This window comes from Nannospalax galili, unplaced genomic scaffold, assembly GCF_000622305.1.
Source record: "Nannospalax galili isolate Female #2095 unplaced genomic scaffold, S.galili_v1.0 scaffold173, whole genome shotgun sequence".
Lineage (NCBI taxonomy): Eukaryota > Metazoa > Chordata > Mammalia > Rodentia > Spalacidae > Nannospalax > Nannospalax galili.
Window position 1 is genome coordinate 1,132,604 of NW_008334442.1, and position 24,867 is coordinate 1,157,470.

Genomic DNA, 24,867 nt, shown 5'->3' on the forward strand with positions numbered 1-24,867 from the left:
GCTGTTGATGCTCCTGGTGCTGATGCTGCCGCCATCCTTTGTTGACCTCAGAGCCTAGCTTCCTTGGTCTTTCAACATTTGCTGAAGACCAGCAATGCTCCAGGAATCTTCCATGTTAAGACTGCTGAAGTGCCCAAAGTTGTGGATGTGGTTGACAGCTCTCAATTCATGATACCTGGTTCTTCCATGTTGCCTGTCACATATTCTATGTTGAACTAAATCTCATGATGTAAAACTTCCTTCCACCCTTGAAAGGTTATTTAAAATGTCGTATCTTTTCTTTGTTCTTTAATTGGTCCAGGGCTCCACAGGGGGACTGCTAGGGAGACTGCTCTGAAGAATCCTTTCTGAAGAAGTCCATCTGGCCTCTCCCTGTATCCCTCTCATGGAGAAAATCTTTCTCTCTCTCTCTCTCTCTCTCTCTCTCTCTCTCTCTCTCTTTCTCTCTCTCTCTCTCTCTCTCTCTCTCTCTCTCTCTCCTCTCTCCCTCTCCCCTCTCCCTCTCATCTTCTCTGTCTTTCATTTTCACTCTTAAGCTCCAATCCAGGCTTTAAAGGGAGGCCTTTTCTTCTCTTCAGGGCCCCATCATGTTTAGAACTCTGTATAGTCTCTGTATACCACACCGTTTTTGTCTAATACTCTCCCTTGCACCTCAAGGCCCTATTCATGGCCTCAAAGCACTTTCATTGTAATAAACCTCACTCCTGAAGGGAATTATGAATTATGTGTCAGTTTCCTTTCCAGGCCAACTGCTGTTGCTCTTCTTTTATTAGTTTAACAGCCTGGACCCCATAAATTGATTAATTCGTAGCACCAGTGGCACAGCTCCACTGACCTGGCACCTGGTGTGTATCAAGGACCTATAGGCAGAAAGCTCTGGACTGCCCCTGGGGCTTCAGCTGACTCTATACCCTTCTGTTGATGTGACCTACTTGACTACATTCTGTCCATCCACCTGTTAGCCTGTCTGGACCTGAACCTGCCATTTCCTGCGTTGGATTTGTTTCTGCTTTTTCATCTCCGCAGTTAGCTACAACTTCACTCGCTAACTCTTTCCTGGCCTGACAGCAGCAGCGTCTTGCCTGAAGCTGGTTCTGGGTGTGTTGTTTTATCAATATAGACTCTATTCACTTTTCTATTAGCTCATTTCTGAAACCTTTTAACTCTGTTATAGCCTCTTTAATTTGTATTCATTCTTTTAAAAATATTTTATTTGTTTTTTTTTAAATTTTATGTGTATGAGTGTATTGCTTGCATGTACATAAGCAATGTACAATGTATCCACATTGTGCATTGCCCACAGAAGTCAGGAGAGGGCATCAGATTCCCTGGTACTGGAGATAGGATGGCTTTTAGCCACCATGTGGGTGCTGGGAATTGAACCTCAGTCCTTTGTAGGAGCAGCAAGTGCCTTAACTGCTGAGCCATCTCTCCAGCCCTTGTATTCATTCTGTAAACTACTTGTATGCCACATAGAGAGATTTATTTGCTGAGTGCTCTGTGATCTGTGATATGAGAGTTAATATTAATAATTAAGATTGGAACAAAGATTAGCAAGGTAGATAGGATTATTTGGTAAATTGCTACCACTGAAACCACCTAATATTATTAAGTTATTGTTATTCAATATATTATGACATTGTGGACAGACACAAATGTGCTTGCTTATGTTTGTGACTTTTCAAACTCACTACAGAGACTATATAAAAATTTGAACACTTCTTGAAAAGTAAGGGATATAATCACAATGAATAATTTCTTCTAATACCTCTAGATAAAGTAACAAAGAAAAATAATGAGCTCACAGATAAAAATCCCAGGCTCCATATATATATAAACAATCCAAAGTCTTCTTCTAAATGTGTCCTGAAAGGAAATCTTCTTGGGGGGCTGGAGAAATGACTCAGTGGTTAAGAGTGCTTGTTGCTCTTTCAGAGAACCAGAGTTTGGTTCTCATACCTATGATGGATGGCTCCCAACCACTGGTAACTCCAGGGAATCTAATGCCTTCTTATGGTCTCTGAGGGTACCAGCACACACACACACACACACACACACACACACACACACACACACACACATACAGTAAATAGTAAATAAATGTTGAACATAATTAAGAAAATAAAGTTTTGAAAAGAAAAATTTCTCTCCAGAAACTATAGGACTGAAGTTGCCAAAAATTAACAAAAGCTTTATATATGACTGACTGACTTACAAGGCAAATCTAAGTCACATTGTCAAAGGATGTCACTTGATCCTGTAATTTGGGGTGGAGATAGGTTGGAAGATCCCTTTTGAGGTCCTCAGATTTTCATGGGTTTATTTGATCTGAGGGAGTAGTCTCTCTCTCCTTAGTGGCAGATTCATCCCTACCATAGCCTCTACTATACTGGTCTCTCCATTTTTTGCCTTAGGGAATTTTAAAGCAGTTGGACAATGATGGAATAAACATAAAACTAGATGGATCTGAGTTTATTAGTATGGACCCATTTGGTAGATATTCTGTGTTTAATGTTGTAACTCACACAGTTTAAAAAGTTGTTAACAGTTTATTTGATTGATTGGCTGGGTCAAAGTATGGGTCAGAAGATGACCTAATATGAATGAGTTGATATTCCTTGGTTTAATGTTGATGAAAAGATTCAAGGACTCAAGGAAACTGGAATTGTGGAATGGATTTGCCATTTACAACCTAATATTCTACAACAGGAAGTCCAAATGATGTACCCTTCACTATGCTACATGAAAATGATTTGTGAAAAGAATACTAGCATACTTGAAGAGCTCTGTAATCCCTCGTCCCTGTACGTCAGACCTTCCTTACAGTGGGAGCAGTAGCTGTTCAATTAGATAACTTCAATGCAGTGTCTCTAACAGATCCTTAAAACAACAAGGGCCAAGTGGAAGCAACAAATCATCAACAGCAAGTTGAATGCACCATAATGAATAGTACAGGCAAAGCAATGTTCATGATGGCCTGACGCATGTAAAATTGTGACACTGGCTAACTAATTTGATGTTCCCAGAGCTGAAATAGAAAAGAAGCCTACTAAGTTCTTGCTGTTTATGCAAGCAGAAAATTTCCAGTGCAAATGAGTGAAGAGCTACCCTGAGTCAGCAACAGAGAACTAAGACCTCAACCAATTTCCACCCTTGAATCAGTATATAGACCCAGAATACTTCAAATGAAGGTAAAGCCAAGTCTCTTTTAGAAAGGAAGAAATTTTCCATCCTCTAATGTGCATATGCTTTACCATGTCCAGAGTAGTTCCACCTCATGCTCAATTAACCCAATCAGCATAATGTCATCAACATAATGGACCAGTGTGATACCTTGTGGAAGAGGTTAACAGTAAAAGTCTCTGCTAACTAAGGACTTCAAAGGCTAGGTCTCTTTGAGAAATTATTTACTGTAAAGCCATAAAATGTTTGCTATTAACATTTCTCCAATTATTCCCCCAAAGAAACACATGGCCTTTTCTAGGGCACCTGTACATTGGGAAAAAGGGAAATAAGCCTATCTTTTAGAGTATACTACATGAAGTAAAAAAGATTTTTAACAGTTTTTGTGTTTTCTCTAAGGTTTACCTGGGAATTTATAAAGCATAGTGTGTACATAGGTAATATTAACTCATTACATTAGCTTGCATGTGTAATTTGGATTTCATGTTCTTTTAATAAGATGATGCTGCACAGCACACTTCTGGGTCGAATAACTGCCATCTTCATGACTTCAGCTGGGCCTGTTTGAACTAGTTCATCACAATTGGTCTTGCTGATGGTTTTGTTCCTTCATTAAAGGAGGGGTAAGCAGGGTCACTGGACCCTCACCTGAGTATCCAGCCAATATTCCCAGCCAACTGTATGTAATTCTTCCCTAATTGCAAACAGTCTCCTGAATTTGGGAAGGACTATAGTATGTAGTCTTGGGAAGGCTAGGAAGAGAGGGCTTTGCCCAGGAGGTTATAAAAAAAGTCAAAACCCATGTTGGGTAAAGCCTTTCCAGCACAAATACTCTCAGGTCACCCATATACCTTAGTAACCCCTCACTCATTTATGTAAGTAAACACACTAAATTCATTGGTCCCCCAGGGTGAACTTTAATGTAATCAAACATTGGTTTGACACTAGAACCTTAAAGGAGGGGATAAACATTGTTTAGTATGCCCAGGAAGAGAATTCTCACAATAGACGGAAAATGTACAGATAACTTTTAAATTTCTAAGGTCATAGTTCAGTTAACTAGCTTTAGGAACAAAATACACGTCTAGTCAAGGTTTAAGAACAATTGGTTTTGACTGCTTCTTGACTCCCAAAACCTGAGAAAATTCAATTTCCCATGCCCCCGCATCCTATTCTCCTTCTAACCTTGGGCACAGGCTTGTTTCTACTCTCAGCACCCCAGATCTCTGGACTACCATCTTAGCCCAGACCTGCCCACTGCTTCCTGATCCCCTGCACCCAGACCAGTTCAATTCTTCAGTCTAGTTTCTTAGAGCCTCCATACGGTGTTCCCATGCCCAACCTGCCTTCGGACTCCTGAGAACAGCTTCTACCCTGGCTGTCTACCTTCCCATATCTGCCTTTGCACGCCTGTGACCACCCTCTGTCTTGGATGTCAGAAACCCCAACTTTCCTTGAATTCCCTAGACTAGCCTTCTTCCCTAGTAAGTCTAATTCCACCCATGGCACCTTGACTCCCCTACAACCTGAGCAGCTCCAATCTCCTAGACCCCACACCCTGTCTTCTTCTAGCCTTGGGCACAGGCCCACTTTTGCTCCTAGCTCCCCAGATCTCTGGACTACCCTCTTAACTCTGTGAGGCAGTGAGGTTTCCAAATCATGCCTTGTCCATCCCTCTTCATTGGGACCATCTTCAGTCCCTCCTACTGCTGCAGCATTAGGCTTCTTTGCTCTTTAGTAGGGGCCCAGACTTTTTCAGGATGCCTGAGAGCACCTGAATCCAATAAATGCTTCCCAAATAGTACTATGCCTGCTGACTAGAGGGGCCCAGACCTTGGGAGGGAACCGGAGAGCATCTGATCTTCATCCAACTTGGGCCTCTGGGGGAACTCCTGAGCAGCAGGACTAAAGCCATCTGGCCCCTCCAATATAAAAATCAAAAGAGAGAATCTGAAGCCTAGACCAACCAGATTTTCATACCCCATAAGAAAACAACATAGACACATCAAGTATACAAACAGAAACAAACTTAAATTCAACAAAGGAGGCCTTGAGTATCACACCAGAATCACATGCCAAAGTCACAATGAAAAAATAATAACATGAAAAACCCAAATAAAATGTCCCCATCAAGCACCAACAGTCCTATAGAAGATTTCTATAATTAGAACACCCTGGAGATAACCTAGGACACAGAATTCAAAAGAACAACTATAAACATGATCAAAGAATTCGGTGACTTTAAAGAATACACAAACAAATCAAAGAACTAAAAGAAAATAGGGATAAACTTCTGACTGAATTCACAAAAGAGAAATATTGAAGAAAACTCAGGCTCAAATGAAGAAGGAAGTGAAACACTCAGTAAGCCAATTAGAAACTACAGGAGAGGGGCTAGAGAGATGGCTCAGCAGTTAAGAGCACCGACTACTCTTGCAGAGGACCTGGGTTCGATTCCCAGCACCCACATGGTGGCTATGAACTGTCCTTAACTCCAGTTTCAGGGGATTCTAAAGCCCTCTTCTGAACTCCAGGGCATTGCACAACACGGGTGCATTCACATACATGCAGGCAATACACTCATACACATAAAATAAAAATAATAAAATATTTTAAAAAAGAAACTACAGGAGAAATCCTTACCAGTAGAATGAATGAAATGGAAAACAGAATATCAAGACTGAATGATGAAGTTGATGAATTGGAATGATCAAGTAAAGATTATGAAGAATTTAAGAAAACAGAAAAATGCTGGGTGTGGAGGCACACACCTTTAATCCCAGCACTTGGGAGGCAGAGGCAGGAGGATCTTTGTGAGTTCAAGGCCAGCCTGGTCTACATAGTAAGTTCCAGGACAGCTGGGGCTACAGGGAGACCCTGTCTCAAAAAGACAAAAAAAAAAGAGAGAAAGAAAGAAAAGAAAACACAGAAATGGAATACGCAAGATGTCTATTGTAGTTGAAGGGGAAAGAAAAATCTTTCACAACATTAATAGGCTGAAAGAATTCATGTCCATGAAACTAGCCCTTCAGAGCATTCTTGAAACAATATAAAGATCTTAAGAAAGCAATAACTATACCCAAGGGGTAGCAGAAAGAAACTAAATGAAGGTATAAACATGGAAATGCAGTTAGGCTAAGAACGCAAACAGAAATTAAAATGACAGGAATCAATACGTATCTTTCAATAATAGCTGTAATTCTCAGTGGGCTGAACTCCCCAGTCAAAAGACACAGGTTAGTTGAATGGATTAAGAAACAAAATTCATCTTTTTGTTGTCTGCAAGAAACCCAGCTCCATCTCATCTCATCATACAGGTACTACCTTAAGGTGAAAAGATGGAAAAAATATTTCAAGCAAATGGTACTCAAAAAAAGGCATGAGTTGCAATTCTAATATATGACAAAATAGACTTCAAACAAAAACTAATCAGAAAGAATAAAGAGGGTCACTTCATTATGATCAAAGGAACAGATGACCAAGAAGGTATTACAATCATGAACATATACGTGCCAAACTCTGGTGCACCCAACTTCATAAAACAGCACTATAGGACTTTAAGACACAGATTAATCCCAAAACACTAATAGTAGGAGACATCAATATCCCACTGTTTCATTAGACATGTCAATTGGATAGAGAATAAACAGATAAATCTGAATTAAGCAATACCATACATCAAATGGAACTAACAGGCATCTATCGAATATTCCACCCAAGCACCAAAGAATATACTTTTAATTCAGCACCCCATGGAACTTTCTCCCAAATTCACCACATACTGGGACATAAAACAAGCCTCAACAAATACAAAAAAATAGAAATAATTCCATTTATTCTATCAGACAAGAACACAATAAAGCTTAAATTCATCACTGGAAAAAGGCCTAGTAACTATATGAACCACATGGAGATTAAACAATACACTCTTGAATGATGAATGGGTCAAAGGAGAAATTAAGAAAGAAATTAAGGTATTTCTGGAACTAAATAAAAAGGACAATACAACACAACAAGACCTCTGGGACACATTGAGAGCAGTCCTAAGAGGGAAGGGTATAGAGCCCCTAAGTGCCTACATTAAAAAATCAAAAAGAACACAAATAAATGACTTAACATTGCAACTCAAGACACTTGAAAGGCAACAACAAATGAAACCCAAACTCAGCAGAAAAGAAATTAAAATCAGAGCAGAAATTAATGAAAAAGAAACAAAGAAAATAATACTGAGAATAAATATAAGAGCTGATTGTTTGAAAAGATAAGACAGATAGACAGACCCTTAGCCCAGTTAATTACAAAAGAAAAAGAAAAAGAAAGAAAGAACAACTCCAAATCAACAAAATCAGAGATGAAAGGGGAAACACCACTACAGAAAACAAAAAGATCCAGAACATTATTGGGGAATACTTTAAAAACCTATATGCTATCAAATTTGAAAACCTAAAAGAAATGAATGTGTATCTAAAATCAAGGAATCACTAAAGCTAGACCAAGAAGAGATCAGCAGCTTAAACAGACCCATAACACATAAGGAAATTGGAAGAGTAAAACCAAACCTCCCAACTAAAAAAAGCCCAGACACAGATGGTTTCACAGCAGAACTATACCGCACGTTTAAAGATCTATATCCAATACTACTTAATTTATTCAAAAAGATGGAAACAGAGGGCAAACTTCCAAATTATTTCTATGAAGCCAGAATCATAACAAAACCAGGTAAAGATACAAAACCAAGTAAAGACAGAACCAAAAAAGAAAACTATTGACCCATATCCTTATGGACGTAGATGCAAAAATTCTCAACAAAATACTTGCAAACCACATACAGACACACATCAAGAAGCTCCTCCACCACCATCAAGTCAACTTCATTCCAGAGCTTCAGGGATGGTTCAATATATGCAAGTCAATAAATGTCATAAATCTCATAAATTGAATCAAAGACAAGAACCATATGGTCATCTCAAAAGATGCAGAGAAGGCCTTTGACAAAACTGAACATGCATTTATGGTAAAAGTCCTGGAGTAAATTGGACTGGAGGGAACATACCTTAATATAATTAAAGCTATATACAATCCCACAGCCAACATCATTCTAAATGGAGAAAAACTGGAACCATTCCCATTAAAATGAAGAACCAGACAAAGCTGTCCTCTATCTCCACTCCATTTTAATATAGTGCTTGAAACTCTTGCTAGAGCAATAAGACAGGAGAAAGAAATTAAAGGAGTACTAACTGGAAACAAAGAGATCAAATTATCCCCCTTTTTCAGAGGATATGATATCCAAGAGATGCCAAAAATTTAACCAGAAAACTTCTAGAAATGATTAACACTTTCAGTAAAGGGGCACATTATAAAATTAATCTACAAAAATCAGTAGCCTTTCTATATACCAATAACAAGCAGTTGGAGAAAGAGTACATGGAAACCCTTCCATTCACAATAGCCTCAAAAATAAAATAAATTAAATATCTCAGAATAAACTTGATCAAAGACATTAAAGATCTATACAATGAAAATTTTTAGTCTTTAAAGAAAGAGATTGAGGAAGACACCAGAAAATGGAAGGACTTCCCATGCTCATGGATTCAAAGAATTAATATTGTGAAAAATGGACATTCTGCCAAAAGTCATTTATAGATTTAATGCAATGTCAATTAAAATCCCCATGACATTCTTCACAGAATTAGAAAAAGTATCCTAAAACTCATATGGAACCACAAAAAAACCCCAGCTAGCCAAAGCAACCCTGAGAACAAAGAGCATTGCTGGGGGATTACTATAACAGATTTCAAACTATACTACAGAACTATAGTCATAAAAACAACACGCTACGGGCACAAAAATAGACCTGTAGATCAATGGAACATAACCAAAGACCCAATATATGGCAATTTCAGCCACCTGATATTTGACAAAGAGGCTATAACCTGGAAGTTTCTCTGAAAAGGTAGAAATGATCCAGGGCAGATCTAGAGACCTACAATGAGAGACACTGAGCACACTAGGAAAAGGGGTGGAGCCATCTCCATATTGGATACAGTGAATGGAGCCTCAAACTTCAGGGAAGAAGCTGTGCTGGCTGAGCAGCGTTGGTGGTGCAGATCCCAAAGCTTAGCCAAAATGTAGAAGATGGACTACAAGAGTTTGTGCTTTTGTAAGTCACCTGTTCCTGGATGTCATATAAAGCATGCTAAAACCCAAATAGAATGTATCATGTCAGTTTTGTCAGTTGCATCAGGATCAGAAGACCCTAGAGTCCTCAGTGGGTGCATGTGGGCCCCTCCAGGAGGGAAAAGGGAACTTTTAGTGAAACAAATTGGCACGGCCCTGCAGGATGACGCTGGAAATGACAAACCATAGGAGTTCTGGGAAAGCAAAGATGTTGGGGCAGTCACATGGGTTATATAATGGATTGTGAAATATGTAACTAAAATGATGTTTGTCACACAGACATATACAGACTCAAAGGGGGGAATCCCTGGGCTGCAGCCTTCCTGTAAATGTGAGAAAATAGCTCAGTTGCTTGTGTGTGAAAATTTCTTAAGGATTACGGAGAGCCTAGAAAAAAATTTTACAAGCCTTGGACACAAGAGGAGAATCCAGAGAGATGGCCTGGCTACTCTTGTGCATAATTAAAGATTTGACCACTGCAAAGGCAACAGCCTCCGAGGAGGCTAAAAAGACTAAGGAGTTATTGGCAAATTCAGTCTCAGTCTCAGAGGTTAAGAGGAAAAAAAAAATGAGAGTTTAACTTGTTTAAGGTTAGGGGACCAGGAATCAAAGGACCCAGGGGAAAAAAGACAGATAGTAATGAAAATAGAAGTGACTTAGAAATAAAAGTAGCTAAAGCTGCCCTTCAGATTCAACCTTTGCTGCAAAAAGAGAAAAGAGTCAACAGTACTGTAGCTAGGAAAAAATATTCCACATTGGAGCTGTTGGGAGTAGGAAAGGCTTTCAAACAAGCAATTAAAGAGCCCCTCACCACGTGCCTCATGAGGATATGGGACATGGGAGCAAACAATTTCAATTTAAGTCCTTCAAAATCATCACAGCTGAGGTATATAACCACCCATCCATCCTTGAAACATAGGCTGTTTAACCTAGGCCAATACAGGACAGAGCAATCCCTAATGGGATGGCTTGTGCAAGGCATTAAAGATATGTGGTCATCACCAGTGGAGACTCCCATGATTAGCAGGGGCTGGAGGACTATAAAAGAGGCACAGACATTATTAAGAGAACTAGGCATGAGAAAAAGAATATACGATGCCCAGTTCTCTAGACCAGATAGGGCTGTGTTCATCAGAGATATAAAGGAAACCTTAATTCAACTGGGACCTTGAGAATGGTATCAAGCTTTAGTGGTTTTGCTAAGTCCCTTAATGGGACAGGATCTTTGTAAAGTGAAGGAGGCTTTGGCAGATCTACATGACTCAAACCAACATGTAAAATGTGTCTGTAAATAACAGAACAACTTACAAGAGATATAAAAAAGACAAGACAAAAAAGAGGTCCATTTGGATTACTCTAAGACAGATGTGGCAAGATTTATGTCAAGCCCATGTTCCTAAAGAAAAAATTGATTAAAAAAACCACATCCAGTACTAAGGCATTTCTGCAAGGCTTTACAGCTCACAAAAGGCATTCAGAGGATAAAAACTGTCCCAGGAGTGGTTAAAGACCCCCAAAATTAAACAAGGTACATTTCTCTCTTGAGAATGGCTATGCTAGGGATGGAGGCAGTTTTTCCATCAAGGCCTCCCCCCAGCAGGCAGGTATGGTCAATAGAGAGGAGGCAGATATGGCTACATCCAGGAGGCAGACCCAGGGTCTGCCTGATTCAGGGAACCAACAGGTACAGCAGCAACAAGAGGGACCCTCTGCCTCCTTACCCTGGTGCAGGGTCAGGCAACTGGAGCCAGCACCCATGAGTGTATCAAGGATAAAAAGATACAAAGAGGCTCCATGTAAAATACCCAGAATGTGGAATGATTCTAAAGGGATAACTAAAGACAGTTAAGAACTAACCAAGTTAATGCCGCTTACCCATGCAACAGTACTCAAAGAGATCTATGGAGAAAGCATTTCATACAAATGTATAAAACCTTTCCATGCTGTGTTAGACATTGTCTATGACTGATTTAGTAGATGATGGTAACCGTTGAGTGTTTTACAGATGTTGAAACCCGTTTGAAAGATATCAAGTACATCTGAAGAAACAAAGGCCAGCAATAACTATAAGATTCTTGGGAGTTTTATGGTTGGGTAAAATAAAAACAGGCTTCCAAACTGTATAACTGTTAAGAAAAAACTACAGTACCAGGGGTGGGTTGCCCCTCTATGAGCTGTTGGCGAGAGAGATATGCTTTATATTGGCAGAAGTATGTTTCTGTTTCAAAGTTAAAGATTTAGTTTTATCTGAACTGAGTACCCAAAAAGTTCCCTTGGGAACTCCTCAGGATCTTAGTTGGCAACATGGACTCATGCCTGGAAAATCCAATATCTGAAAGATAGGTGTTATAGATAAAGAAACAAATCAGCCAAATAATGGAAATAAGAGGGAGCTTTGCTCACAAAATAGTTTCCCAACCACAGTTGGTGGTGGGGTGTGAACAAGAGATGAAGCATTTTAGACCTAGGATGGGAGCAATGAAGAAAAGATATAGTCTAACAAAGGGAGAGATAATCATTTCCCCCCCGCCCGGAAATAGGTATCTTTCAAGAACTTGAATGCCACCTCTTTTCCTTCCTTTCATGGTTTAACGCCTCTGATCATGGTGAATGGTAGGTGTCATAATCCTGAAAGTGTGTGTGGACAGACCAGGTAAGTTTCAAACAAGTTAACTCTGTATTATAGTTTTAGTTAGGCAAAACATCTCTATATATCTATGTATCAGCTCTCTATCATCTATCTATCTATCTATCTATCTATCTATCTATCTATCTATCTATCTATCATCTACCAATCTATCTATCTATCTATCTATCTATCTATCTATCATCTATCAATCTGTCTATCTATCTATCTATCTATCTATCTATCTATCTATCTATCTATTTTCTATCTTTTATCTGTCTATCTATCATCTATCTATCTATCTATCCATCTTATCTATCATCTATCTATCTATCATCTATCATCTATCTACCTATCTATCATCTATCTACCTATCATCTATCATCTATCTATCTATCTATCTATCTATCTATCTATCTATCTATCTATCATCTATTATCTATCTATCATCATCATTTACCTATCTATCTAATCTATAATCTTTTTATGGTGAAGAATATCTGTATTTAGAATGATCCAACTGGACTGCTTAGATGATCCCAATTTTGCTGGCAACATCCACAGCATCATAATCAGGAGCCTAGTAGAATATAGGCCTTCTTCTCTCCATCAGGTATGATCAGGCCACATCAGTGTCATAGAGTTTCTTCACTGCCTACTTGGCTTTCAATGCTTTCTCTTTGGCTTCAGCTTTGGTAGGGCCAGGAAATTCCTTCTTCACTTTTGGAGTCATCTTAGCAAAAAAGCGACACATATATAACAATATAGCTTTTATACATATGTAATATATGTGTAAAACTGTCATTGCACCTAGGACTTTGTACATGCTATGTATACTGACCTATGAATAAGTCATTTCTTTTCTTTCTCTTTTTTAGTCTTTTTGAGATAGAGTCTCCCTGTAGCCCCAGCTGACCTGGGACACACTATGTAGATCAGGCTGGCCTTGAAGTCACAGAGATCCACCTGACTCTGCCTCTAAAGTGCTGGGATTAAAGGCATGCACCACCACCACGCCTCGCATGGATAAATCATTTCTTAAGTGATTAACTCAAATATATACAGAACTAAGTAGAACTTGACCCAAAAGTTAAAATAGCAAAGGGAACAAACACAATATGAAGGCAAATAAGCCAAGCTCGCTCATCCCATTCCAAGTACCCACTGTAGACCATCAAAACTGGCTTCCAAGTTCCTGAAATGTAATGCAGGCAATTGTTTCTTAACCTACATGTCAGGGGTGATATCTACATCAAAGATAGTGCAAGACTAATAATATATTGGCTGGTTTTGTGACCTTCCAAATTAGTGATTTTAGGGAGATTTTTTTTTTCAGTGCTGAGGATTGAACCCAGGGCCTCAAACATGCTAGACAGGTGCTCTAGTAATAAAGTTTTCCCCTATTTCACAAATTAATAGTCTTTAAGATGACTAAGAATAAGTGAAGCTAGAGGGTATATTTGGGCTTTCCTTAGTAACATCAAATGCCATGACATATATGCCATGCCTCCTCAACCTTGACCAATGACAGAACTGATAACTAATTCTTGAAACTTAACTAAGGATGCAGAACTACCCCAATAAAGTTAGTCAGATTGGACAGAGCTCTGCCCTTAAATCTCACAAAGAATGTTTTCCTCAATGAATTGTAAGTTGTCAAAAATGTTAGATTTGAAGCCTAACAAATAGGTTTAGTTTTATTTGCAATTTAAACGAAAACATGCTATTTGATAGTGTGTTTGAGGATGTCTATGTGCTGTGTGTCATTGAGATCATTGATGTGAAGAGTGCAGATGATGGATAAGAAGGCAGATGATTAAGAATAGGATAATAGATATCTGTAACAGGAAGAGGAAATGCCAAATGGTGTAGGGGTATTTCTTTGATCACTCCAGTGATCAAAGAAAGAAAGGCCAGCTGTTAGCTAGGAGGGAGCAAATCTTCTTTCCTTTTTCTTTATATCTGTCAGATCTTGAAGTGCAAAAGAAAAGGGATGGTGATAGAAGTCTATGTTTCTGGCATCCCTAGAGATGTATAAATTAAAACCATAAATAAATAAGCATGGGCAATTTAGATGGGTGTTGAAAAGAAGAAAATTTGTACTATTATATATATATATCAAAAAATAAAGAAAATTTGTACTATGTATGTATAGTCACAATTCTAAGTTTCTTCTAAGTCACACATAGGCTGCTATAATTCCAACAAAATATCTAAACCCATGCAGCAATTTTATTTTATCTCTGTAGGAGGAAGTTGTGTGATAGCCTGACTGTGCATGTGCCGTAGCCCACTTCGCCTTTTGCCAACCTGTATCCTGCCTTGGAGCCTGGAGATGGATGACACTGCAACATCAGACGCTGCAGGCCAATGAGGAGAAGACACAATACCAGAAGAAACCATCCGGACCAATGGGACAAAGGGAGGGGGTATCATCATAGGCACATCTTGTTTCTGCAATAAATGAGTCTGCAACTGCTCGCACTGCCTGCTTCTCACCTGACTTCCTGTGTCTGTGTTGTGACTCCGCTCCAACTCTCCCCCACTCAATGGGTGCTCAAGGGTCCCTGTAACACATCTCCTTTCTTCTTACAGATTTATAGGAAACAATTTTGTGGCTAGAGGAAGTAGACATCTACTGTTTAGGGGAGAATGAGAGGAGAAAAAGGCTCATTCTGTTTTCAGCACATAATTTCATTTTTAATTTTGAGAATTTAGGTATCAGTAGCTATGAAAGAACAGTTCCTTATTGGTGGTTGTAAAGAATTATTCGTTTATTTTATTGAATACTAACTCCCAAACCTGCCTGATTAAAATAAAAATATCACTTTTATTATCTCTAATTGTTTAGGCATTCAGAGGAGGATACAGAGGGTTAGCTAGTTTCTGCTTTATAAAATTTGAGACCTTTGTTGAAAGCACATTCCTTTATACTGCTGCTCTCTTTTCCCCCACTAACATAATTTAAAAAATATTTTATTATTTTTATTTTATGTGTATGAGTGCATTGCATGAATGTGTGTAACTGTATCCCTGTCATGCAATGCCTATGGGAGGTCAGAAGAGTGCATCATATTCCCTAGAACTGGAGTTACTGATGTTTGTTATGTGCCATGTGGGTGCTGGGAACCAAACCCAGAACCTCTGCAAGAGCAGCCAGAGTTCCTAACTGATGTGCCATCTCTCTAGCCCTCCTCCTTCAACCTCCCACCTTCTTGTCCTATTGAATAGTGAAGAAATTAACTAATTCAAGCAACGTTTATTGTGTATTTTATGACAGGCATCTTGTATGGTTGAGGATACCTTAAAAAGACAAGGTCATTGCTCTCATAGAGTTGATATTTCAGTGTTCCAGGACACATTACCAACAAGCCACATTGTCCTTAGGTTATGAAGGAAGCACAAAGCAGGGATTAAGTAGTGCAAACTGTGGGAGTGAAGTACGGTGTATTTTAAAGAAGTCTGGGATTGCCTTATTGAAAATATTCATAAATGGAGGTTTGTCAGCTGTCAGCCTTTCCAGCCTGAGGAGGGCTGCGGTCTTAACTTAGCTGTGTGTCCCCAGTACCTAAGTTGGCCTCAATTAGTATATTAATGGTTTTGGAATTATAAGCAAGCAAGCAAACAACAGTACCGAATAAAAATTTCTAATCAGTTGCCCCCTATCGCTCACTGCAGATCTTAAGACATATCTTTCCAAATCTATTTTTGGAAAAACAGAACATCAACGCACTTAAGATTCTTCATTTAAGTAAGGTAAGGAGAAAACTGTTAACTGTCATCAGGATGTTAGCGTTCAGTTCCTGTTTTACTTGTCTTAATTTTGAGGTAAACAATCTTTCAAAAGTAGGCCTGCTGTGTGTATCTGGAGTTGCACGGGCGGGGTCAATCTGGATAAACCATGAGGGAATGGGGAATTCCTTGGGAGAACATCCCCAGAGAGTATTTTGGAATCTGCTTGTAGAATGAGGATTTAGGGTGGGCCTAAATTCTTTTCATTTTCACTGACTTCCCTCGCTCAACCCATCTAGCGCCACAGGAACCATTCCGGCGGCCCGGTCCGCCCATTTCCGGGTTGTCTCTGTGGCGGTCGTCGCGTGCGTAATGACGTTTCGGTCCCCTGCAGACCCCGGAAGTGCAACTCGAACTTAGTCGGGGCGCGGATCCGGAGAGGGAAAGTCTTAACAACCAAGTGAGGGAGTGCGCCCAGCGAGCTGGAAGGCCACGCCTCCTCCCGCCTCCCCCCTCAGCCCTGCAGCTGGGGGCAGAGCTCAGGTAGGAACTGCGCCAGGAGCCTCCGCACCCACGGCGGGGAAGCCCCGGAGGGGGCTGGCCTGGCCAAGTCTCGGGCGGCATCGCTGGCCCTGGGCTTCTTAGCTGTCTGGAGCCAAGCTTCGTCTCCAGGCACACCTTGTCCAGCGCTCCGCTGATATGCAGCTTCCACCTGCCCTGTCCCCTCCCCAGTCAGGGGGAACACATGTGTTCCTGGGGTGGCTGGACTTGGACCTGAGCACATGACGTGCTGGTCGTCTCCAGAGACCTTAGAGTAAGGGGCCCTCTACTTCTGAGGAGGGGAGCTGTTCCAGTTGTCTGGTTGCAGTGGTTTTTAGTTTGTTCGTTTTTATACAGGAAGTGTTAACCGCAAAAGCTTTAGCGTATATTGATTGCAGACATTAAAGTGCAGTTAGAAAATGCTCTCAAAACTTGTATCATGTGCGAACATCAGTACGACTATATAAATTTTTCTTTTTCAGTTGCATACTTTTGACTTTGAAATAAAGTTATTTATATTTGGAAGCAGGCTTTTGTCTTCCACGTTCAGATCCTAACCTGTATAGTTTTCCAGAGTGTATCTTTTGGGGCAGGGTAATTGCTGTTTTCCATGTGTTTGGGCTGTTTTAAGGACAAGCAGCATTGTTTTCCCCAAATCCTCAAACTCATTGCAGAAGGAAAATTCTGCATCTGTATCTCCAAGTGCCTTGTGAGATTTGTGCGTTTTTAAATGGATGCAATGTGATGGTTATATAGTTTGTTTTTGCCTTAAAACAGTGTGAACAGTATACTCTTTAGACTCATTATCTTTTTTTTTTTTTTTGAGGGATAGATGTCTGTATTTATTTAGCAACTGACTCACAGCACTCTTTCAAGTGCCAAATTAAGATTTCAGTGCCAGTGCTGGTACAAAGCTGGTTTCTCACCTTTAAACTTGAGATCCAACTTGAGATGTTGTCCCTTTAACCAGCAAATTCTACACATAAGGACTCCCTGGTTGCTGCAACCCCTGAAAATGATAAAACAGTATCCAAGCCAAGAGGGAAATGGGATCAGAGTCTGTGAGCAGTCATCTGTTCATTTAGCAATATTTTCTATCATCTTCACTGTATCAGGTAGTGTGTCCCATGTTCTGGGAAGACAATAGTGAACCCAACAGAACCAATTGTGCTTCTGGTACCCTTGTTTTAGTGGGTGAAGAACAGTTAAAGAAAATGCATAAAAAGTCGTGAGAAGAGCTGTGATGAAAAACAAAGTATGTAAAGGAGAGGATGATGGAGGTTGCTGTTGTGGATAGGCCGTCAGGCTCAGAGGCCTCTTTGACAAGGGACATTTAATGAGTAGCAATCTGAATGAAGTAAGAGACTGAACTCTGTAGGCATGGGGATATGTTTTAGGTGAGCACAACAGCTTTGAGGTAGAAGCATGTTTGTTATCACTTGGAATAGTAAGGATGTAGGGCTTAACAGTCTTGAGAAAGAATGTTCAGTCATCTGTTGTGTTCATGAAAGATCTTATTTATTGACAGCTAACTTAGTTTGATGGGGAGAATCTAGGGTTAGTAGACAGAGGTGTTTCCATGTTCTTCATTCAACTCTGACAAAACTAAATCACATTTAGTTCATTAATATAATGTGCTGCTCTTGTTTGTCTTATACTGGTGTGCTGGACAGCTTTAGTGTCAACTTGACACACCTGGGTTGAGGGAGCCTCAATTGGGGAATTGCCTCTATTGGACTGGCCTGTGGCCATGTCTAAGGGCATCTTCTTGATGAGTGATGTGGGAGGGCCCAGCCCACTGTGGGTGGTGCCACCCCTGGGCAGGTGGGCCTGTGTTGCATAAGAAGCTTCTGGATCCTTAGTACTTTTTTTTTTATCTTTCCTAAATGAAACTGTACCCCTTAAACACTTGACTCCTCATTTTTAATCATCTTTAGCCTCTGGCAACAACTGAGTTACTTTCTGTGGTATGAATTTGACTACTGTGCGCACAATATAAATGCACTTATACAGTATTTGTCCTTTTGTAACTGCCTTATTTCACTTAAAAATGTCTTCAGGTTTCAGTTGTGCTACTGTATATGTCAGAATGTACTTTATTTTAAAAGCTGAGTGGAATAATCATTTTATGAATATGTACTTTTTACCTGTTTGTTTACCTGTAACACTTGGGTTGCTTTCACTCTTTGGCTGTTGTAAATGTTGCTATGTATGTTTGCCTCATTTTAATTTCATTTGGCTCTATACCCATAAATGAAACTGCTTGATTACACAGTAATTTGCAGGTCTTTGGGTTTAAAATTTTTGCTCCAGAAGCTCATGTTTTAAAGATTTTGTCCTCAGAGAAGTGCAATTAGAAGCTAGTGGAGCCTTTAAAATGTGTGTCCTATTTGGATCAGTTTAGGTCATTGAGGACCTGTTCTTGAAGATAGTGGAATCTCAGCCCTTCTTCCTCTTTTCATTTTTGCTTCCTGGCAAATAGGTGTTTCCACTGTGGGGTTCTTCTCTCTTCCCACTGATCCAAAAGCAATGAAGCCAACCATCCATGGACTGAAACCTCTAAAACTGTGAGCTAGAATAAACCTTTTCTCTGTGAACTGAATTTATTACCTCAGTATTTGTTATAGTAACAACAAGTTTTAAGGTATTACCATACCGTTTACTGAAATGGCAACCCTGTTTCACATTCCCAACAGCAATGTTCAGGGGTTCTTATTTCTCTATAGAAATAACATTTCTTCACATCTTCACGAAACATTTTTTTTTTAAAAGAATTATCATGCTCCTAGGTGTAAAGGAGCATCTGTGGTTTTTGATCCACAGTCCTGTAATGATTGGTGATGTTAAGCATTTTTCATGTGTTTTTGGACTATTGATAGGTCTTTGGAGTTTTTGAAATGCTTTCCCTATAGAGCCTAGACTGGCCTCAAACTCATGAACTTCTTACTTCAGATTTCCAAATATTGAGATTTTAGGCTTACATGTATCTGTGACCATACTCAGCTTTTTGGGAGGGCAGGAGTGTTACGAGGGATTGAACCAGGGCTTCACCCATACTTGGCAAATGCTATAGCACTGAATTACATCCCAAGCTTGTTAATTCACTTTAGGACAGGATTTTAATTAAAAAAATTGAGCTTTTAAAGGCCAGCTTGCCTTTTAAGGTGGCAAACACTTTTTTTTCTTGCTTTTTAAACCTTGAAGTATTATAGTTGTAAAAATCCTCCATTGATTGTAGGCCAGGTATCTACAATAACTTCAAAGTTAGAAATTAAATCGAAGGAAACCCTAAAGCCTCTTTTGTTCAATGAACAAAACTTTTGGTATCAGATTGTGAGGAAAACAGCTCAGAGAAGCCAAAGATTATTCTGACCTGCTTTGTTGTTTTGGTTCTTTAATTGGAAGGAAGGAGGTATATTGATTGGCTGCTGTACCTGTGAAGTAGACCTCTTTTGTTTGCTAGCAGAGAAGAGAAGGAAACAGAAGGCTAGAAATGATGAACTTTAAGATATATTGGCTTGCAATATAGCAGTCGGATGTGGCTAGAAAGACAGTGACAAAAGAGATCAGTAATAGTGGTAGACACCACTGTAACTGGCAGCACAGAGGGGACCCAGCAACAGAGTAATGAAAATAATATAGATCCAAAGATTCGAATGGGATGGGGAAGAGGGTGAGAGAGTGAAGATTGCCAGCCACTTCTCAACCTGTGATTTTGAAGTGACACTCTTGGTCTGAGTAATTCAGGCACACCTGCTGTGTAGCAAGTAATACGTGTCATTTTGTATGACTCGAATATTGTTTAGAAGGTACAGGCTGTATACAGTCCTACAGACATAAGCTAAGTTCTTTAGAATATGTACCGTGTTATTCCCGTTGATAGAGATTTAATTGAGCAGTTTGCATACATAATTTAGCAATGTCCAGCATCATTGAAATATTATATATGTATCATATATACTATGTTTAAAATTGAAGAACTATATTAATGAAGACTTGAATGTCCACTAGGTTATAATTACATCTTTTTGCTTTTCAATATTGGTTATTTTGAATGCAGTCATCATTTGTTAGATACTCTTGGGTAATATATTTCTCTAACTTTCAGTTATAAAGCTCATTTAATTCAATTACTGTGCTGTAGTTTAAGTAATGAATGAAAAATTGTGCCATAATTTTCCTTATCACTCTTTGGCAAGCTAAAATTGATTAACTTACTGCATATTAGGTGGCAGATGACTGACTTGCTTAAGGCTTCACAGCTAAGTTACAAACAAGTTAGAGTTAAGAGCGTTGTGTTGCTTTCTGCGCCTTTTGTCTCCTTTTAGGGGAAACACTTTGTTTTGCAATATATGTGATCGAAATAAGGTTTGCTTCAGAGAAAATATCATTGTCAGATCTTCGAAGCAAATTTTTTTTATTGTATCTTTCCATTTCTTTATAAGAGAGTTTGTATTTATTCTGAATATAGTGTAGAGTCGTCATGTACCTAGACTTGATTTGCTCAGAGGTTTAGGGGTGATGATAAGCCTCAGATTGTGAAATGGGACTTTTGTAAAGCTCTGTAATAGTTCTTTACAGCAATGATTGCAACCAGTACACAACAAATCCTGCGGTATGCTAGTAGCATTCCTACCTGTATTAGTTATTTCGTTGCTGTGATAAAACACCAGGACCAAGGCAACTTAAGAACTCTGAATATCATGTCTTTTATGAGTTTTTCTAGTTGGTAAAATTCTATGAATATTACCATACAGATACCAAGAAAGTAGTGTAATAATGATCTTGTGGAAAGAGAAAATGGCAGTTCCATGTTTGATGTCCTCCTGTTTTCTATTCTATGAACTTCTCTTTGCTGATTGATGTGTGTATCCTTTCCCTGTGATAAACTGTTATCACAAGTATAACACCTTTCAGTGGGCTCTGTCTTGATAGTGAATTATTGAGCCTGGGTATGCTAGTCAGCTTTCTGTTATTGTAAAATATACCTGAGATAAAGCAAATTATGGAGACAAAAGGATCATTTTGGCTTATAGTTTTGGACTTTTTGGGCCGTGTTTGATTGACTTCAGTGTCTCCAGTGGCAAGTCAGCACAAGGTGGGGAACACGTACTGGAGCAGAGTGTCTCACAAATGCCTGGATTATGAGGAAAGGACAGGGAAAGAGTGAGGTTCTACTTTCAAGAGTGTACTATCAATGACTTAAAAACTCCCACTAGGCTTTTTAAAAAATTATTTTTATTTATTTATTTATTTATTTATTTATTTATTTATTTTTGAGCCAGGGTCTTCCTATAGCCCCAGCTGTCATGGAACTCTTTGTGTAGACTAGGCTGGCCTCAATCTCACAGAGGTCCACCTGTCTCTGCTTCCAGAGTTCTGGGATTAAAAGGCATGTGCTACCATGCCCAGTAGCCCAAGCTGTCCTGGAACTTCCTTTGGGGCTCAGACTGGGATTTCAGGCTTGTCTACCATTTTATTTTTATGCTCCTTTTTCCAATGTAAATTTTATATTGAGTTTTTGTGGATTTCATACATCTTAATCATCTTTAGACACCTTCCCCTATCTGCACCCCCCCCCAATAGCCTGTCCACAGAAGTTCATGCATTCTATCATATATGTTAAGGACTATTGAGTCAAATTTGTATACCCAGATATCCCTCCATGTGAGTTCATCCCCTGGAGCCTGGTCAACCTGTCTAGCATCATTCCCTTAAAGAAGATCAACTATCTGTTACCCAGCAGCGATCAGCTGCCAATAGTTCCTCAGCTAAGGTTGGGGCCTCCTGCCCATTACCCCAGTTCTATGTTAGTTTTTGTCTGATTGAGGTTGTGTGGGTCTTGTGTAGCTGTCACCATTGCTATAAATTCACATGCGCAAGTTCCCAGGAACCTGTAAGATTCTGTTCATGCACCAACCCTGGCTCTTACAATCTTTCCACCCCCTCTTCTGCAATGGTCCCTAAGCCCTGGGTGGGTGAGGTTTAGTCTTGTTCAGGGGCACATACTCTGCAGTGTTTTATTCTTTACACTTTTCCCAGTTGTGGCCTTCTATCTTCAGTGCCCTCTGCTGCATGAGGGATCTTCGTTGATGAGGGTTGAGAGATGAATTAGTATTTTCTCTACTCCTATTCTACTATGCTCCATGAGCTTTAAGTGTAGACTTTTCGTTATTGATGTGTCACTTAGGGTTCGGTATCTCACAGACCCTTATTCTCTCTGTGCCAAGTTATGGAGCTATGTAATAGCCTCTGTCTGTTGGAAAAGAAGCTTCTTTGATGAGTGGTGACTGGTATACTTATCTGTAAATATAAGAATCCATATTTAGCATATAGTAAGAAATTACATTTATCTAGGGATTTGACAGTTGTAGGGTTTTCTCTAAGATCTATGACCTCTCCAGTCGTGTATTTGGCTATGTTTACAGTACCACACATGAGTTCCCTCCCATTGAGTGGCCTTGAAGTCCAGTTAGATAACAATTGATTACCCCCAAGATAAAAGTGCCACTACTGCACTGATACAGTTTGCTGTGCCAGTCATGGTTGTGGCTTGTATTTTTATTGTTTGTGCTTTCATTTTTGAGGCAGGGCTCCTTGTAGTGCAAGTTGGTCTCAAACTGAACTCACTGTAGAGCTAGCTGAGAGTGACCTTGACCTTCTGACTCTTCTGCCTCAGTCTCACAAGTGTTGTGGTTATAGGCATGATCATAATTTTATGTAGCACTGATTGACCAGAACATCCTGCATGCTGTGCAAGCACTCTACCAAACACGTTACATCTCTAGGCCCCGCTGCCTAAAATATACTACTTGTCTGGTTTCACAGGTTCACAGATGTAGAAGAATTTTTAATTTGGGACAGATTACTCCTCATGTCTGACCCATATCTTATTTAGATGTTGTTAGTTGAGACTCTGGACATTAAACTTTAGTTGATTTTGGAATGAGTTAAGAATTTTGGAATGACATGAATGTGTTCGCATGTGATAAGGGTTTGATTTGGAGGACAGGAACAGAATTCCCCCAAAATTCATATTCCAAAGCTCAAACCCCTAATTTGAGTGTGTTTGGAATGAGGTTAAAAGAGGATACAAGAGTAGGGCTTGATTCCACAGGGTTAGTGTCACTGTCAGAAGAGGCACACTGGTGCCCCCTCTCCAGTGAGAATGTTGTTGTCTACAGGCAAGAAGAGAACTCTCAGCACAAATATCTTGTTAGGCTTTATTCTGGCACTTTTGCCTTCCAGTACTGGGAAAAAAAAGTCACTGTTGTTCAAGCTATTTTGTCTGTGGTATTTTGTTATAACTGTGTAAGCAGACTAATGTACTATTTTGTGTGTATGTGAACCAGTGATTAGATTTTTTGTGGTCTGAAATTATCATCTGAAACTATTCAAACACTTGAAAGGAGAAATGAATGAGGAAGGCCTCAGTGAGGGCTTCTAGGCTGTGTACTGTCTAAAGTGACTGAGCAAAGAAATGAAGGTACATAAAAGTAGAAAGAAGGAAGGAGGATAGAATAATAATGTGTCTGTGGGATGCACTAAGAATATCCGATGTGATTTCTTCCTCACATTTGGGAAATAATTTGAGTTTTTACATTATAAAAAATTATCATACTTTGCTATGTCATTTAGAGTATCTTAATTTTATTTTTTAGAGTTTTTTTTGTTTTTTTATGTGTGTGCTTTTTAATTGTGTAATTCATTTATACAAAGAAATCGTTTGATTGATATATTTACAGCCTTTTCCAATGTTTTTTCTGAGACAGGGTCTCCCTGCAGTGCAGCTGGAACTCGCTTTGTAGATCAGGCTGTCCTCGAGCTCACAGACATCTGCTTGTGTTTGCTTCCCAAGTGTTGGGATTAAAGGTGTGCACCACAACACTAGGGTTTTTAGAGTTTTTATTGATGTGCATGTGTAAGTGCATGTGTGGGGGTATGCCACATAAATGCAGGTGCCTCTGGAAGCCAGAAGAAAGTGTCAGATCTGGAGCTGGATTTATAGGCTGTTGTGAGTTACTAGGGGCTGAAAAGTGAACTTGGGCCTTCTGGAAAAGCCGCACTTAGAATATTTTGAATATGTGAATTGACCCCTCCTCACCCACTGTACTGAGGTGTATATAATTAATAGAGGTTTCAATTAGATACAGTAAGCAAAGGAACATTAGTAGAATTTAAATTAGATTGATAAGACACATATTTCTCCATAATTGTGTGTGCATGTGTATGTGTATGTATATATGTATGTGTGTATGTATATATGTATGTATTGCTATAGTCTATGCTATATTCTAGATTCATGAGGAGAGCGTTTTGGTAGGCATGCTTCTAGTTAAAAATAGGAAAAAGGTTAGGGCAGAATAGAAGACATGCCAGTATTTTTAGGAAGTAAGTAATATTTGAATTATCAGCATGATTGAGGGATTTATGAAGCCTCATAGAATCACAGTCACCGATATTATGTAAAGAAGCTAGAAGATAGAGAAAAATGAACCTAGACACAGATAATTCTTAATCCAAAAATCCCTTAAAATTAAAAACTCTTATGTGCACATACATGGCACTCAAAATATATCAGATTTTGGAGCACTTTAGGTTTTGGA

General features: G+C 39.3%; 1 protein-coding gene across 7 annotated transcripts in view; it reads left to right on the forward strand.

Annotated features, from left to right (window-relative positions):
- The first annotated feature begins 16,098 nt into the window (after window positions 1-16,098).
- Window positions 16,099-24,867, forward strand: part of Fam172a (family with sequence similarity 172 member A) — a 480,054-nt gene continuing 471,285 nt past the window's right edge. For 5 of the 7 annotated variants that reach the window (XM_029561741.1, XM_029561742.1, XM_029561744.1 and 2 more), the window contains exon 1: window positions 16,116-16,264. The gene's annotated coding sequence lies outside the window, so the exon portion shown is untranslated. Of the gene's footprint in view, window positions 16,265-24,867 lie in introns of all 7 variants that reach the window. The other 2 variants (XM_008829338.2, XM_008829339.2) reach the window with 1 other exon arrangement.